General features: G+C 38.9%; 1 protein-coding gene and 1 pseudogene across 2 annotated transcripts in view; one reads left to right on the top strand and one right to left on the bottom strand.

Annotated features, from left to right (window-relative positions):
• Window positions 1-17,495, bottom strand: part of RCL1 (RNA terminal phosphate cyclase like 1) — a 118,727-nt gene that overhangs the window by 17,039 nt on the left and 84,193 nt on the right. The window lies entirely within an intron of this gene.
• On the top strand, window positions 10,158-10,798 carry LOC308527509 (PRELI domain-containing protein 1, mitochondrial-like; annotated as a pseudogene). Its single transcript has one exon. The product of its transcript is annotated as a PRELI domain-containing protein 1, mitochondrial-like (transcript).

Below are 17,495 nucleotides of genomic sequence, written 5' to 3' on the forward strand. Positions count from 1 at the left end.
TGTAGATTTCAGCGGAGAGGTATATATTATTTAAAAAAACAAGTGGAAATTTTACAACAGAAAAGTACATATCTGAAATAAAAATTTTACTGAATAGATTTAACAGACTTCAGAAGAAAGAGGTAATAAACTGAGAGACAAATCAATAGAAATTATCCAATGTGAAGAAAGACACACACACACACACACACACACAAAAGCTGAAATTGTTAATAGAGCCTCAGTTACATGCAAAATAATATTCATGAAATTAAATTCTCAGGGGGATTGGGAAGAGAATGGGACAGGAAAGTATTAAATGGTTGCTAATCTTCTAAATTTGGTGACAAACACAAACTTACAGAACTAAGAAAAGGGGTAAACCAAAGCAGGATTAAATATAAAAATTATATTTTATGAGTCATAAAAATAAAATACTAAAAAATAAAGAAAAAATCTTAAGAACAGCCAGAAAAATACGATATATTGCAAACAGAGAAACAAGGATACAAACAATTGCTGCCTTCTTGTGAAAAAGAAGGGAGGCCAGAAAACAATGTGATAACATTTTTGAAGTGCTGGGGGGCAGCGGGGGGGGGGGGGGGAGGGACAAAACAAACTCTCTCTCTCTCTCTCTCTCTCTCTCTCACACACACACACACACACACACACACACACACACACACTCAACTCAAAATTTGATATCCAGGGAAATAAGCTTCAAAAACTGGAGGTGATATAATAAAACCTTAAAGAACCTATTGCCAGAAGACTAGCACAACAATAGATGCTAAAAGAAGTTCCCCAGATTAGAAGAAAATGATATCAGATGAAACATGAATCAATGGGAAGGAATAGGGTATGGTAAATATGCCCGTGCAAATAAAAGGTAATTTCTTTCTTCTCAATTTCTGTGAAAAACAACTGACAATGTAAAGCAAAAATAATGACACTGTGTGGTAAAATTATTACATAGATAGATTTAAAATAAATGATAACAATAGCTCAAGGAAAGAAGGAGTTGCTATTGTGAAATTCTTTTTATGTGAAGTGGTACCATGTTACTTCTAAGCAGACTGTAATAAGTTAATGATGTATAGTGTAATGCCTAGAGCAAACATTTAAAGAACAATATAAAGAGATAGAGCTAAAAAGCTAACAACGGAATCAAAATGAAAAAATAAAAAAACATTTTCTTAAAATGTTAAATATAAATCTACCCAATTCCACTTCTAGCTATTTACTCAAGAGAAATAAAAGCTAAATATATACCTACCCAAAAGTCACCAAAAGACTAGTAGAAATGTTAATAGTAGCTGTAATGAAAATAGCTGAAGGCTGGAAATGATTGAAATGATCATCAATAGAATTATAATACTTTAAACAATTAAACTTAAAAAAAAACAAATATACAATGGGATACTACTCAGCAATAAAAAAGAATAAAATACTGATACATGCAATAATGTGACTGATTCTAAATAACATTATGTTGATGATGAGAGCCAGACACCAAACACTATTGTCTCTATGAAGTTCAAGTGACAGAAGTCAGAATGGTGGTTGCCTAAGATGGGTGAAGATTAATCAGAACACAAGGGGATGATCCTGGGATAAAGAAAATGTTCTATATTCTAATTGGAGTGTCAGTTACATGACTGATCTATGTATAAAATTCATCTAATTGCAAACTGAACATCTATGTCTCTCACCATTTATAAATTTTACCTAAGCAAAAAAATACTTTTAAAAACCCACAAAATTCAATATAACTCACTACACCAGGGGTGGGGGATCTTTTTTCTGCCAAGGGCCATTTGGACATTTATAACATCATTTGAGGGCCATACAAAATTATCAACTTAAATATTAGCCTGCTATATTTGGTCAAACACTTAATTACCTCACCTCTAAATGCCTTGGCAGGGCCAGACCAAATGATTTCTCTAGGCTTACATGGCCCGCAGGCTGGGTATTCTCCAACCCCTACACTATACCAACAAGCTGAAAAAAAAAATTCACATGAGCATAACAACTGATACCAAAGAAAAGGCTTTTGGCAAAATCCAACACCCATTTATAATTTTTTAAAAACCACAACTCTCAGCAAACTAGGAATAGAGAAACTTCCTCAATTTGATAAACAACATCTATAAAATTCTACATCTAACGTCATACTTAATGGTGAGAATCTACATGCTTTTCTCCAACGATTAGGAAGAAGGCAATGATGTCCTCACTCACTAGTCCTATTTCACATAGTACTGGAAGTGCTAGGTACTGAAATAAAACAAGAGAAGGAAATAAAAGGTATACATACTAACAAGGAAGGAGAAAAACTGTCTTTGCCGATGACATGATTGTCTGTGTAGAAAATCAGAAGTAAAAACAAACTAGCCTTATAACTAATAAACAGTTAGAGCAAGGTTGCAGGATACAGGGCTAATATACAAAATTAAATTGCTGTCTATATTTATAAGATCTATATGAGGAAAACTATAAAACTTTGATTAATGAAATAAAAGAACTAACTATATGGAGAGAGATTTCATTTTCATTGATAGTTATTGTCATGATGTTGGTTCTTCCTAACTTGATCTATGGATTCAATGCAATCCCAATCAAAATCCCCGCAAGTGATTTTGTAGGTATCAACAAACTGATTCTAAAGGATATGAGAGGCAAAAGACCCAGAATAGCCAACACAACATTGAAGGAAAAGAACAGTCAGAGGACTGACATTACCTGACGACAAGACTTACTCTAAAGCTATAATAATCAAGACAGTGTGTTGGGCAAAAGAATAAACAAATATATTAATTGAATAGACTAGACAGAAACTTTGCAGGCCAGAAGGGAGTGGCAAGAAATATTCTAAGTGATGAATACCAAGAACCTACAACCAAGATTACCTTATCCAGCAAAGCTATCATTCAGAATTGAAGGTCAGATAAAGAGCTTCACAGATAAGGAAAAGCTAAAGGAGTTCATCACCACCAAACCAGTATTATATGAAATGCTGAAAGGTATCCTTTAAGAAGAAGAGGAAGAAAAAGGTAAAGATACAAATTATGAACAACAAATACACATCTATCGACAAGTGAATCTAAAAATCAAGTGAATAAATAATCTGATGAACAGAATAAACTGGTGATTATAATAGAATCAGGGGCATAGAAAGGGAGTGGACTGACTATTCTTTGGGGGGAAAGGGGTGTGGGGGATGCGGGAAGAGACTGGACAAAAATCGTGCACCTATGGATGAGGACAGTGGGGGGGGGGGGTGAGGGCGGAGGATGGGGTGGGAACCGGGTGGAGGAGAGCTGGGGGGGGAAAAAATAGGAACAACTGTAATAATCTGAACAATAAAGATTTAATTTAAAAAAAATTGAATAGACTAGAGAGCCCAAAAACAGACCCACAAAAATATAGTAAATTAATCTTTGACAAAGGTGAAAGATAATACAATCAAGAAAAGGTAGTCGTCATTTTAATAAATGGTGCTGAAACAACTTGATATGCACATGTCAAAAAAGAATCTAGATACAGTTTATATCCTTCATAAAAAATAATCCAAATATATATGACCTAAATGTGAAATTATATAACTCTTAGAAGATATCAAAGAAGACAATCAACATGAATTTGGTTTAGATACAGCACTAAATGCACAATCCATGAAATAAATAATTGTAAGCTGGATTTCATTAAATTAAAAATGCCTGCTGCGTAAAAGACACTGTGTAAGAATGAGAAGACAATCTACACTGGGAGAAAATATTTGCAAAAGACATATCTGATAAAGGATAGTTATCCAAAATATACTCAACAGTAAGAAAACAATTCAATTAAAAATGGGCAAAAGACCTGCACAGGCACCTCTCCAAAGAAAATATACAGATGGGGTGGGGGCATGCATATGAAAAGATGCTCAGCATTATTTGTCACTAGGGAATTGCACATTAAAACAATAATGACATCTACTACACACCTACTAGAATAGCTGAAATCCAAAAAACTGATGATACGAAATGCTGGTGAGAATGCAAAGTAAGAGGAACACATACATTGCTGATGGGAATGAAAAATGGTATTTTTTTTTTTGCAGGGGACAGGGGGTGTTGTTTGTTTGTTTGTCTGGGGCTTGAAAAAAATTACTTAACCTTGCCTTGATACATACGTTATGAAAAACACAATAAAGAGCCCGAATGAGCAAACAGCAATACACCCGATACAAATATTAGTTTTACGCATAGCCTCTGAAAACATACTGCTACCAACTGGATTTAAGATAAAGATTAAAGACTGTGTAATTGAGTTTTTAAACCGCAGTTGTTGTGCTCGGGGTGAGGGAGTGTGGGGAAGGAGATTCAAAAGAATTTAATTACAATTAAACTCTGCATTATCAAACTCCCCAAAATGTCAAGGCGTCAAGACAAACTAAGGATTCCAAGATCATAGACCCTCATATTTGCCACAAGGCCTGGTGACGCAAGCAGTGTGTACAAGATCCTTAACAGACAGCCCCAAAATAATGGGTAAGCTTTATATGACTCTAACCCACAGACGCACAACCATCCCTCTTCGTCTGAGCAACCTGCAAGAAGGCACAGCCACCAGGTTATTCCAACATTCACTAGTTTACTTTCCTCCAGTGTATCCCTCACCTTCAGCCAGCCAGCCGGCACCCCACAGTGCATGATGTGGAAGGCCAGAGCTCAAGGGTCTGGAGCGACCAGCAGGACAAGGCAAAGTGAGGCCAGTTCCAGCCTCAAGCAACAATGGTGGCTGTCAAGGAGGAAGCTCCAGGGGACTCGCAAAGTGGTACTTTGGGACACAATTAGGCAGTGTCTTACAAAGGTAAACATAGTCTAATCATACAACCCAGCAATCATAGTCCTAGTTATTTACATAACTGAAGTGAAAACTTATGTCTACACAAAATGTAAGCATGAATATTTACAGCAGCTTTATTCATAATAGCCAAAAATTGGAAACAGTCAAGATGTCCTTCAAGAGAAGAATGGATAAACAAACTGTGGTACACCTACCTATACAATGGAAAATTATTCAGCAATAAAAAAAAAAACTAAGCTACCAAACATGAAAAGACACAGATGAATCTTAACGACATATTACTAAATGAAAGGAGACAGTATGCAAAGGCTACATACTATAGTATGACTCCCTACATGACATTCTGGAAAAGGCAAAACTAGACAATAAAGATTATCAGGAGTTCCAGAGGAATAGAGGGATATTTGAATATATAAAACACAGGGGACTTTGGGGGCTATGAAATTATTCTGTATGATATTATGCATTTATCAAAGCCCATTGAATTATGCAGCACAAAGAATGAATCTTAATGTGTGCAAATTACAAAAATCATTTAGGAGGTCAAGGAAGTCCCAGGACATTATGCAGAATGTGACAAAACCATCTGCTGTGTTACAAATCTGTGAAACAACTTCGCTGAAGCAGATGGGGAAAACGGGAAAAGGTACAGACCTAAGGAACTCTGAAAATAAGTAGAGTCTGTAAAAAAAAAAAAGGAAAAGGAACTATATATAAACACTGGACTCCAGTTGTTAAAATTATACACCAGGGGGGATGGGTTAACAATTCTGATACTGTTATACCTGTATACTGTAATTGAACAATTAAGGAAATGAATGAAGGAGGGTGGGAGTCCAGACAGATAAGCAAGGGAAGCAAGCTAGAATGATCCATGTGGAAGTAGATTAGAGATATCACTATGAGTTCATGTGTAGTTTAATATAAACGGTTACGAACAGAAAGATTTACTTATGCGTGTAACTTACAGATTATCCAAACACATATATTTTCTTATTCCATCAGCAGAGAGGGCCCAGAAACAATGACACTTCAGTAGCAGCAAGAACTTCCAGCACTCAAATATTGGTTTCTAACACTAATCTACAATCAAATGAAGCAGGGCTCCTTGGAGAAATGACTCATTCTAGGCCTGAAACAAGAAATGTAAAAGATAAGCCTGGAGCATCTTACAGTGGCAGAGAGTAAGGAAGTGCTACCTACCTACCCTCAGCTTGCCCCCCCCCCCGCCCCCCGCCACCAATCACAAAAATAAGGTATGTTGAAAAGACACTGAAGTCAAGGGAAAGATCTCCTAATGGCCAAAACTGGAACAATTTAAGCAACAAAATAAGTAAAGCAATATTGAATTATAACCCAAAGTATATCCATGAGTCCATCATAACTCAATAAATACACTCGTGAATTAATTAATTAATTAAGAAGAAACAAATCTCCCTTGCAGAAGAATTCAAAATAAATTGTGTTTGTTTCCCCCCTCAGAGATGAAACATAACTCCCCTCTCCTTAAGTGTGGCCTGCACACAGCGATTTCCTTCCAAAGAGTCCAGAATGGCAAGGGGAAAATTAACTTTATAGTTGAGAAACCTGACATATACTACCTCAACCAATGGTCAAGGTTAGCATCAGCTGTCTCCTGCATGTTGATAATATGTACCCCTGATAATATGTACCCTTGAGAATGATACTACCTTTATTGTCCTCTTCCTCAAAACCTAAAATCATGAGAAAAACATCAGACAATTCCTAGCAGAGGGACATTTTACAATATTTGACTAGTACTTCTCAAAACTGTCAAGGTCATCAAAAGAAGGGAAGTCTGAGAAACTTTCACAGCAAAGAGAAGCACATGTAATACAGTGTCCTGGATGGGATTTTGGAACAGTGAAAAGACATTAGATAAAAACTAAAGAAATCTGAAATAGCTCAGCTTCTCTCAGGTCAGGCAAGTTCTATCCATGTGTCAGAGAAAATGGCCACCTACAGCCACAATATCTCATCTTCCTAGTTTTAAGAACCAAAGTGGGAGCCCAGCCAATGTGGCTCAGTGGTTGAACATCAACCCATGAACCAGGAGGTCATGGTTCGATTCCTGGACAGCACACATGCCTGGTTGTGGGCTCAATCCCCAGCAGGGTGCATGCAGGAGACAGCTGATCAATGATTCTCTCTCATCGTTGATATTTCTATCTCTCCCTCTCTCTTTCTCTCTCTGAAATTGATAAAAAAAAATATTTAAAAAGAACTAAAGTGGGGGAAAGGAAAATTTCCCCCTCTGATGTCTATATATCAATCCAGGGGAAGATTCCAATTGGCCCTATTTGGATCTTGAGTCCATCCCTGTGATGAAATGATGGGAAGGGCACCTAAACTGACAGTCACTCTGGGACCACTATAAATGGGAGATCAGTTTCCTAAAGGACATACAGTGTTACACAAGCAAAAATTACTGAGGTCTGCTATAATAGAAATGTGAGTGATTAAAATGGATTCAAGAAGAGTTTAGAAAATCTGAATAGGCCACTAACTACAATTTAAATTGAAAAAGTTATGTTATCTACTACCCCTAAAAGGCACCAGTCCCAAACTGTTCTATCAAATTCACAAAGAACAGATAATTCCTGAATTATTTAAATTGCTCCAGATCATAGGAAAATGAAAAAGCATGCATTCAACAAGATTAGCATTGCCTCAATATAAAACATCAGACAAGAACATCATGGGAAGGGGGATAAAATCACAGACAAATCCCACATATACTAGTACATATAGATGTAAAAATTCTTAGTAAGATATTAGCAAATTGAATTCAGCAAAGTATTAAAAGAATAATACAGAATAATATAACATAACCAAGTAACATTTATCCAGATATACTTTCATTAGTGTATTTTAATATAATTCACTATATTAATAGATTAACGGAGCAAAACAATTTGAATGTTTCAATAGTTTCCAATGTGTTTTTATTAATTCAACACCCATGCATAATTTTTTAAAATGTTCTTAGCAAGCCAGAAAGAGAATGATACTTCCTTAATTTGGTAGAGAGAATCAGAAAACTAAAGTAAACATCATATTTAATGGTGAATCATTACAAGCATTTCTGTTAGAGAAATAAGAGGATATACTCTCATCACTATCTTTGACCATTGTACTAGAGTTCATAGACAATGAATTAAGAGAAGAAAAGAAAAGATAAGTATTTTTTTTGGGGGGGGTGGCTTATTAATTGCAAATATAACAAAAAATCTAAGAGCATCAACTGAAAAATCACTTGCACTAATAAAATAATTTAATGATATAGCAAGATTCAAGAGAGACAACGCAAAAATTATAATTTTTTCTACACTAGCAATAACCAATCTACGTATATAAAAAGCCAGTGTCCGTGACAACCAGGATGACCAAATGACTGGTCACTATGAGGTACACTGAGCACCTCTCGGTCCCTCCCCTGCACCCCACCCTCCACAAGTGGGCGGAACAGCGACCTCTTGGTCCCTCTTCTGTGACCAGGGAACCACAGCGAACCGAGGTGAGTGGCAGCAGTGTGGGACTGGCAAGCCAAGCAGAACGGTCGACCTCTTGGTCCCTCCCCCAGCCCTTAGGCTCCGATCGCAGCTTGGCAAACGGGGAACCACGGCGAACCAGGGCATGGCAGTGGGGACTGGCGAGCAGGCAGAAGATGGGCCTCTAGTGCCTCATGTATGCTGGGCCTCTAGTAAAAATATAAAATAAAGTCAATTTTCAGGACTCGGGATTGGCCACCAAAACAAATAATACATAAATATATGAGATGGAGGCATAAAAACCTCCACTTACCTCACCATCACCACCACCAGCTCTTTCCACATCGGCCACACTTTAACTTGTCACCAGACCCTCATTGTGAATTAGTTTATGAGATCCTTATCCTCTTTTAGAATGTACTGTGAGTATCAGTACATTCTATCTCTATTCAATGATACCATTGTTTTTGGACCAAAATTACTTGTGTGTGCTTCTTATTTCCTCCTATTACGTGATCAATGACTTTCTCTTTATACTGCACCCCACAATATCTTAGGTACAATAGGTACACAATGCTTATTGTCTTGAATGCAGTCAGAGGGTATCAGTAAAAGAGAAGGAAATGGAGAGAACAAATTAAAGAGGAGGGAAATAATAAAGGGTCAGAGAAGATTGGTTGACATAAGTAACTTGAGCCTCTTTTAGTCACTCCTATTATGGCTAAGTCATCATTATCTGATTTCCTTAAAATACAAAATGGTAAAAATTCTTGAGCAAAATAACCATTTTTTGAGAAACTTCCAGTGGAAAAACTAGGAAATACTCCATATAAAATAGCCTGAATGAGAAGGACATTCCTGATTTTTTTTTTTTTTTTTTGCAGGACTTGAATTTAATTCTTCCTTTCCCATTCTCCACAAATTCTCCCAAATTTCCTTTTTTTTTTTTTCTTTCTTTCCTTGGCCTCGTCTCTATTTTGCCTTTCTTCTCTCCTAAAACTAGGTCTTCCCTTCTCTTCTGTTAAGCCTGGTTTCAGAGGGAGCTGAGGAGGCCCTGTGTTTTGTGTCCTCTGTGGTGTGGGAATGAAGGACTCAGAAGTGATCAAATATGTACACAGCGCATATTCCATGTTTGGAAAGAGTAAACATTTGGGAGTGAAATAGAACTGTATTGAAATCAGGCTCCACTCACACTTACAATCTCTGTGCCTCAGTGATCTATCTGAAAAATAGGACAGTAATAGCCGCTCCGATGGAGAGTTGTATGGATTAAGATACGATTTATCTAACCTATCATGTCGTTCACATGACTAGAGCCTAGTTCACAGTAGGCTCTCAGCAAGTAACAGCTATTAGGGAACCATGGCTGAAAAACAGGGGAGAGAGTAGAAAGGCCAGACTCCAGTTTTTTCTCCCACTTTTCTGCCCTCTAGGCTAAAATCATAGGAGTGGGGAGAAGGCAGGAGGTGAAAGTGTGGGAAAAGCAATACTAAATCTTACATCTTAATCCCTAGTTTACTGCTGGATCAAAATCAAAGACATTGACATGACAGTTTTTACTTCATATATCTGATTTTATAGTTTACTTCAGAGAAATTATCTAAGCAATAACTTATCATATTTGGAATAAAAATCTCAAAGAGGAAAATTCTCTTAGGTCAAAACTTCCAGGGGCAGCCCGACAACTCCTCATGGCCGCGGCTGCTGCTGGGGTGCAGTGGGCGGTGACTGAGCTGGTACCTGGCGGGCGGGCCCCCGGGCTCTGCATCCCTGATGCTGCTCCGGTGCTGACCCCGCACAGCCGGGACAATGGTGAAGTATTTCCTGGGCCACAGCGTGCTCCGGAGTTCCCGGGACCAAGTGTTCGCTGCCCTCTGGCAGCGGTACCCGAATCCCTATAGCACACAGACGACACAGTGCACCAGGAGGAGACCCCTGACCAGAAGCTCCTGTCCTGGAGACTCCTGACCAAGACCAGCAGGATGCCCCGCTGGGCCGAGCGACTATTCCCTGCCAATGCTGCTCACTCGGTGTACATCCTGGAGGATTCTATTGTGGACCCACAGAACCAGACCATGACCACCTTCACTTGGAACATCAACCACGCCCGGTTGACGGTGGTGGAGGAACGATGGATGTGTTTACTGTGTGAACTCTGATAACAGCGGCTGGACCGAACTCCACCGGGAAGCTTGGGTATCCTCTTGTTTGGCGTCTCCAGAGCTGTCCAGGAATTTGGTCTCGCCCGGTTCAAAAGCAATGTGACCAAGTAAGTGAAGGGTTCTGAATACATCTTGGCCAAGCTGCAAGGTGAGGCCCCTTCCAAAACCCTTGTTGAGACAGCCAAGGAAGCCAAGAAGGCAAAAGAGACAGCACTGGCAGCTACAGAGAAGGCCAAGGACCTTGCCAACAAGGCATCCACCAAGAAGCAGCAGCAGCAAGTTGTGTAGCCAGCGCAGAACCTGGTGCGGCAGCACACCCCCCCACCTGCTGCACTCCCTCTGCCCTCCCCGCTGTATTTTATTATTAAAAGGCAACTTCCAAAAAAAAAACTCCAGTGAAACTGATACACTCAGCTTCCCAAGATAAATCAGTATCTGATTATGTCATTTCTCCCCTTGCCCATTCCAGTATCAATAGTTTCAAATTCTCAGAAGGTAATATAAGTCCTTGTCGTTCACATGATAAGTAAACAAAGTACCCCCCCCCCCACACACACACCACCAAATGCATATGGGTACCATGGTAGAGAAAGAGGGAGCAATTTTACCTAATTAGTGAATTTTCCAGATATTTCATATTTGGTCTGCATTAAAAATGTGAATGTCTGTTGGAGATCATTTATGACTAGTGATCATTGTAATTCACGTGAACAGTATTTTCAAAGCAAGTGGATACATTTTTCAGAATACCAGGTCTACCCTATAATTATTGTTACATTGATAATCATTGGTCTGATGAATTAAAAGGGAAGGAGGAAGTTTCAGGCTAGTTCTGTAAGAAAATGCTTCACTTCCTTCTGTCATCATTCAGCCTTGGCTCTGATTTCAGTGTTAGTGAATTCACTGCACTTTTTTTTTTATTTTTTTAAATATATTTTATTGATTTTTTACAGAGAGGAAGGGAGAGGGATAGAGAGTTAGAAACGTCGATCGGCTGCCTCCTGCACACCCCCTACTGGGGATGTGCCCGCAACCAAGGTACATGCCCTTGACTGGAATCAAACCTGGGACCCTTCAGTCCGCAGGCCGACGCTCTATCCACTGAGCCAAACCAGTTAGGGCACACTGCACTTTTAAGTAAAAAAGAAAAGAACACATTTCAGTTCCTGCTGACAAAATATTTTATCAGTCTTTCTGTTAGTATGAGTCATAGCAGAAAAGAATTTGATGATTTGCAAGAAGAAACCACAGTCCACTAAGAAGCAAGAGAATGGTATCAGCAACCAATTTGACTCTAAATTTTTCTTTGAGTGCCTACTATGTACAAGCAACGGGACACAGGCCCACCACAGGTGGCCACTTCTTCTGGAACTTCGTGCTTCTGATGAAGTGTAATAGAGTGAGAAGAAGGGGTGGGGTTGAGCTCTTAGCAACAGGACTGAGCCTTCCAGCCCACTGAGGGGTGACTGCAACAGAAGCAAGCCACCTGTCACAACCTGCCAGTTTAAGAAAGCTAAAACTCCCTCCAAATTCAGTCCATTCTAGGTTGAGCACTGATACTGAATTTTTATCACTGAGTCCCTGTATCCCAGTTCATATTTAAACCTACCACTTGTTATTGATTGCTATTATCATTTCTATTGTAAATCTACATAAGTTTGTTAGAATCTTACATATGCTCCCCTGGACCTCGAATCGATGGAACCCAAGTAGAGTTGCCTCTTTTCAGTTTTCATTGTAGGTAGTTTCCATTGGTCTCTCCTGGATTTTCAGGTTCTATCCAAAGAGTTGCCTCATTTTTCCTGGGACTAGACTTACCTAATGGCTGTCATCATCAAAATGTCTACATATACTGAGTACAAACCATGCTTAAAATGTTATGCAACTAACACACAGATATTTCACATGAATGACCTCACCCAATCCATCCAACTCTATAAGGTGGCTGTTGTCATTATCATCATCATCATTATTATTAACGCCGTGTTACATTTGAGGAAGTTGATTAATAGAGAAGCTTCTTGCCCACAGATCACAAAACTAGAGAGGGTTGCAGCTGGGACTTATACCCTTGTCTGTGTGACTTTAAATCCAGAACCCTCCACAGTTCCACCATATGCATCCCTCCCTGACTAAGACCTGAAAAAAATTTTGAGTCTATTAGTTTCACTAAAACTGCAGCCTACAAATGGCTCTCTCTGGGGGCAGGTTACAGACTACTTACCAAATTATAAAATCATGAGTTCAGTGCAAAGTGAATGACAGCTACCTGAATGCGCTGTCTAAATCAACCCGTTTCTGAAATAACTGAGCTGTACTATGAGGGAAAGCAGTGGGTGTGATGGGTCCCTCCTTTTTTATTCTTTTCTGTGTCATTGGATAAGTCACTTCAATTCCCTGTGTCTCAATTCTTGGAGTTGGATTTGGACACAGTTTAGTGGATTATGAAATCAATTTAGTGAAACACAACCATTTTAAGAAACTAAATAGAACAGAATAGTGAAGCATAAATATATGTATAGTATTTGTGTTATATTTATACTAGAGGCCTGGTGCATGAAATCATGTACGGGGGTAGGGTGGTAGGAGGGAGTCCCTCAGCCTGGCCTGCACCCTCTCACAATCCAGCTTTGGACATCCCTCATGCAATCCAGGACCACTGTCTCCTAACCGCTCACCTGCCTGCCTGCCTGATCACCCCAACCTGCTCTCCCCTGCCGGCCTAATTGCCCCTAACTACTCTCCCCTGCCAGTCTGAGCGCCCTAACTGCCGCTATTGTGGCTTTGTCCGGAAGGACATCTGGAAGACATCCAGTCTATCCAGTCTAATTAGCATATTACCCTTGTATTAGTATAGATTATTAGAATAGTATAGAATACAAAATAGTTACTCATATTTTTAAGATAAGTATTTTTTAAAATATATTTTTATTGATTTCAGAAAGGAAGAGAGAGGAAGAGAGAGAGAGAGAGAAACATCAATGATGAGAGAGAATCATTGATTGGCTGCCTCCTGCAATCCCCTACTGGGGGTTGAGCCCGCAACCCAGGCATGTGCCCTTAACCAGAATCAAACCCGGGACCCTTCAGTCTGCAGGCCAACGCTCTATCCACAGAACCAAGCCAGCTAGGGCAAGATAAGTATTTTTGATCAATCTTTTGTTTCAGGTATGTGTGTGTGGCAGAGGGATTAGGTCACAACATAAAATATATTTCTTATGGAGGATCATAGTCAAAAAAAGTTTGAATAACACTTGGCTGTGGTTCTCTCTACCTTAAATTGGAGGACTCTATCCAATAGTTATGGAACTATAAGAAATAAATTTCTGTTGTTTAAACCACCCAGATTGTGTTATTTTATTATGGCAGCCCAAGCAGACCACTCCAATGCAATCTGACAAGCATTTATTGAGCCTATTGGATTTGGATGCCATTTTAATCATTTAAACCAGGTTCCAAAAGAAAACTAGAAGTTAACTTGCAGAGGGACACCTTAGCAAACTATTTTAAAGCATTTGTTCACTTATTTCCTACATACCTATAAACAGGAAAAGAAAAGCCTAAATGGGGAAACAGACAGTCTCACATACATTAATAGGACTGGAAATTGCTTAAGTCCTTATGGAAAGCAATTTGACAAATAGCTTTCAGATTTTAAATGAATTTGCTCCTTGGCCCAGTAATTCTAATTCTGGAATTATTCTTACAGATGTATTAGCATATGAGCCCAACCACAAATGTAAAAAGATGTTTTTACTGCAGCATTGCTGGTAATATAGAAAAAGGAAAACAATCCAAATGCTCATCAGTAATGGAGTAAAAATTAATCATGACGCATTCTTATAGTGGAAAATTGCAGTCTTCAGGAAGAATGTGGTAGGTGGTTCTCTATATGTATTGGCATGGAAAGTCTATGACATACTGTTAAGTGAAAAAAGCAAGTCACAGAAAGCAATATTTATAGCATGATCCCATCGGTGTAAACAAAGACACTTCCCATATATGATTCTGTGTGCAACAGCTTAGGAAATAAATCTGGAAGAATACTGTCAGTCATAGTTACCACTGGGGAAAATGGTGGGTGAAAGGGTAAAAGGTATGTATTAGTTTGCTAGGGCTGCCATAACAAAATGCTACAAACAGAGTGGCTTAAGCAACATAAACTTATTTTCTCATAGTTTTGGGGGCTAGAATCCAAAATCAAGGTGTCCACATGTTTCTCCAGAGGCCTCTCTCTTTGGCTTGCAGATAGCCTGCTTGCTGTGTCCTTTTTCTCTATGTATCCTGGTATCTATGTGTCCAAATCTCCTCTTCTTATAAGGACATCAGTCAGATTAGATTAGGGTCCACCTTAACAGCCTCATTTTAACTTAATCACATTTTAAAGGTCCTATCCCCAAATAGTTACATTCTCAGCTAGTGGGGTAATGACTCAACATATAAATTTGGAAGGACACAACTCAGCCCATAATAGGGTGACTTCCACCTTTTGTCTATATTGTATAAACTTTTTTACGATAAGCATATATTTGTTTTCTAATTTTAAAAACAACAAAAAGGTTAGGAGAAAAGTGACTAAATGACTAATGTTAACAGCTAAATATTAATAGGAATGATCTCTACAGGCCTATAGGTAATCTCTAATGCTCTTCAATAAACATGCATTTACATTTTTGTTAGGAAACAGAATAAATATTATCTTTAATAAAAATAAGTAAACCTAACCACTCCTTGACAAAGCCTGGAAATTAGACACAGTCAGAGAAAGCCATTTAAAACTGGCTAGGGATTTTAATAATTTACAATGAAACCACTTTCAATAAGCTATTTCAAATACATGATCCTTCAGAGATTCTTAGGTCATAGGATTCTTCAGTTGTGAAAACTGGCATACCTTCTATCAATTTCCCAGGTTACAATAATAAAGTAAATCTAGTCTTAAATTAGTAGTCTTTTCAAGCAATTCTTCAAATGAAAGATTTTTCAAGTGACTATTCCATTATGCCGATGGTATGAATTACACACTTCTTCTTAATTTATTGAATTTCATTAATAGTAAGTCTTAATCCCAACACCAATAAAAATAATCTATAATAATAAAAGCATAATATGCTAATTAGACCAGACATCCTTCAGGATGAAGCTGGGGCTGCGAGGGAAGCCCAGGTTTGGGTGCCTGCCAGCGGCCGGAGGGAAGCTGGTGCCGGCAGCCAGGGGAAGGAAGGCCTACTTTTGCACGAATTTCATGCATTGGGTCTCTAGTGTAATATACAAATAGACTATTTTTCCCAATAGATGTACAGCATAGTCATTAACTAGATAATCTCATCATGTTATGAAAATCACCAGAGAAATGTAAAGAATAAGAAAATAAATAGCTTGTGCTTCAAATACTTACCCATTTTGCCTCAGCGTTTAAGGCTCAGTCAGAAATACCCATGCGATTCGCTGACTTCGGAGTTCAGTATCTTTCCTCAGAGCCTAGGTGAGATTTGTCAGTCAGCTCTCAGGAAAGTTCCAGTCTACAGGATGTTTTGTACAGGATTTCCTTACAAGGAAATTGCTACATATTCCCCATGTGGCTATTTGAAGGATGGAGCAGTGACATCTTCCAAAGTAGCATCTTCTTTTTTTTCCTCCTTTTTTCTTTAGAAACTGCCTTTGGTGCTGTTAAGAGTGGATTTCCCAGCGATAAAAAAGCAATCTAAAGTAACATAACTGGAAATTTTGAAATTTTTCTTTTTGTGGTCAGTAATCCCAACAGTGTTCTTCCCGTTGGGGAACCACCCATAATTTCTGACTATTCCCTCATCCACTGGAATGCAGCGGATTGGGAAATTCCCAGCCTCCATTCTTGTCAAGGATCCATTTCTTCACCACAGTAGTTTGCATTTACCAGTGCTTTAGAAAAGGATAGGGCTTCATTTTCCTTCACGTTTTTAGCAGCAATAAAAGCAAACAAACACTGAGAGAATGACTATGGATGGAAGATGACAGAGCAGTGATGGCTCCCAGTGTCACACCACCGAACGTGATGCTCCACAAACTCTTTGGCGGTGGCAATATTGTCTTTACAACTACTTCCTTCCTATAAATTTTAAACTGTAAATTGCTTACATTAGCAATTATCTCAACATCTGTCTCTACACACACTCTCTTTAAGCTGTGAGGGCTGACCACGTTTGTCTGCCTGCAGAAAAAAGAATGGGAAAGAAAAAAGAAATGGCCAGTTGCCAAGTAATTGAGAGCTACCATGTGTGTTTGGGCTCCATTCTCTTCCATCTTTCAGCTGTAGAATCTATGCCATTTTGTCCCCAGGAAATAAGAAGCGGGCTCCTTGCTGAGTCCTTTGGCTGGATGAGGGAGGCACCTTGTACTGTTGGGTTAGCTGAGGGGCTTCCATGTGAGCAACTGAGCAGCACAGTTTATTTATTTATTTTTTAAGTTTTATGTTTCAAATAAAGAAACTGTAACAAGATTTATTTTTTATTTCTTAATGTTTTTATTGATTTTATTTTTTTATATCTTTATTGATTTCAGAGAGGAAAGGAGAGGGAGAGAGAGATAGAAACATCAATGAGACAGAAACATCCATTGGCTGCCTCTTGCACGCACCCCCCCAACCAGGGATTGAGCCCACAACCAGGGCATGTGCCCTGACCGGGAATCAAACTGGTGACATTTTGGTGCATGGCCGACACTCTGCCACTGAACCACACTGGCCAGGTGAGCAGCACAGTTTAAATAAGAGAAACTGAACGAAGACAAAGGAAGAAAGGTAAGAGGAGGCAGCTGGGCAGTCATGGACTGGACATTGGCTGCTCTTCCTTGTTCCACCGGTTACGTAGGGTGGAACCAATACGAGGTGGTCCTTTACAGTTTACCCAGCTTTTGTACGTACAGAACTCATCTGGCTTTCTCAACACCCTATGTTGAAGAAATGGCAGGTATATACAGTAAATCCTATTTTGTATCATATCCCATT

The sequence above is a fragment of the Myotis nattereri genome, assembly GCF_964212035.1.
Source record: "Myotis nattereri genome assembly, chromosome: 12".
Taxonomy (NCBI): domain Eukaryota; kingdom Metazoa; phylum Chordata; class Mammalia; order Chiroptera; family Vespertilionidae; genus Myotis; species Myotis nattereri.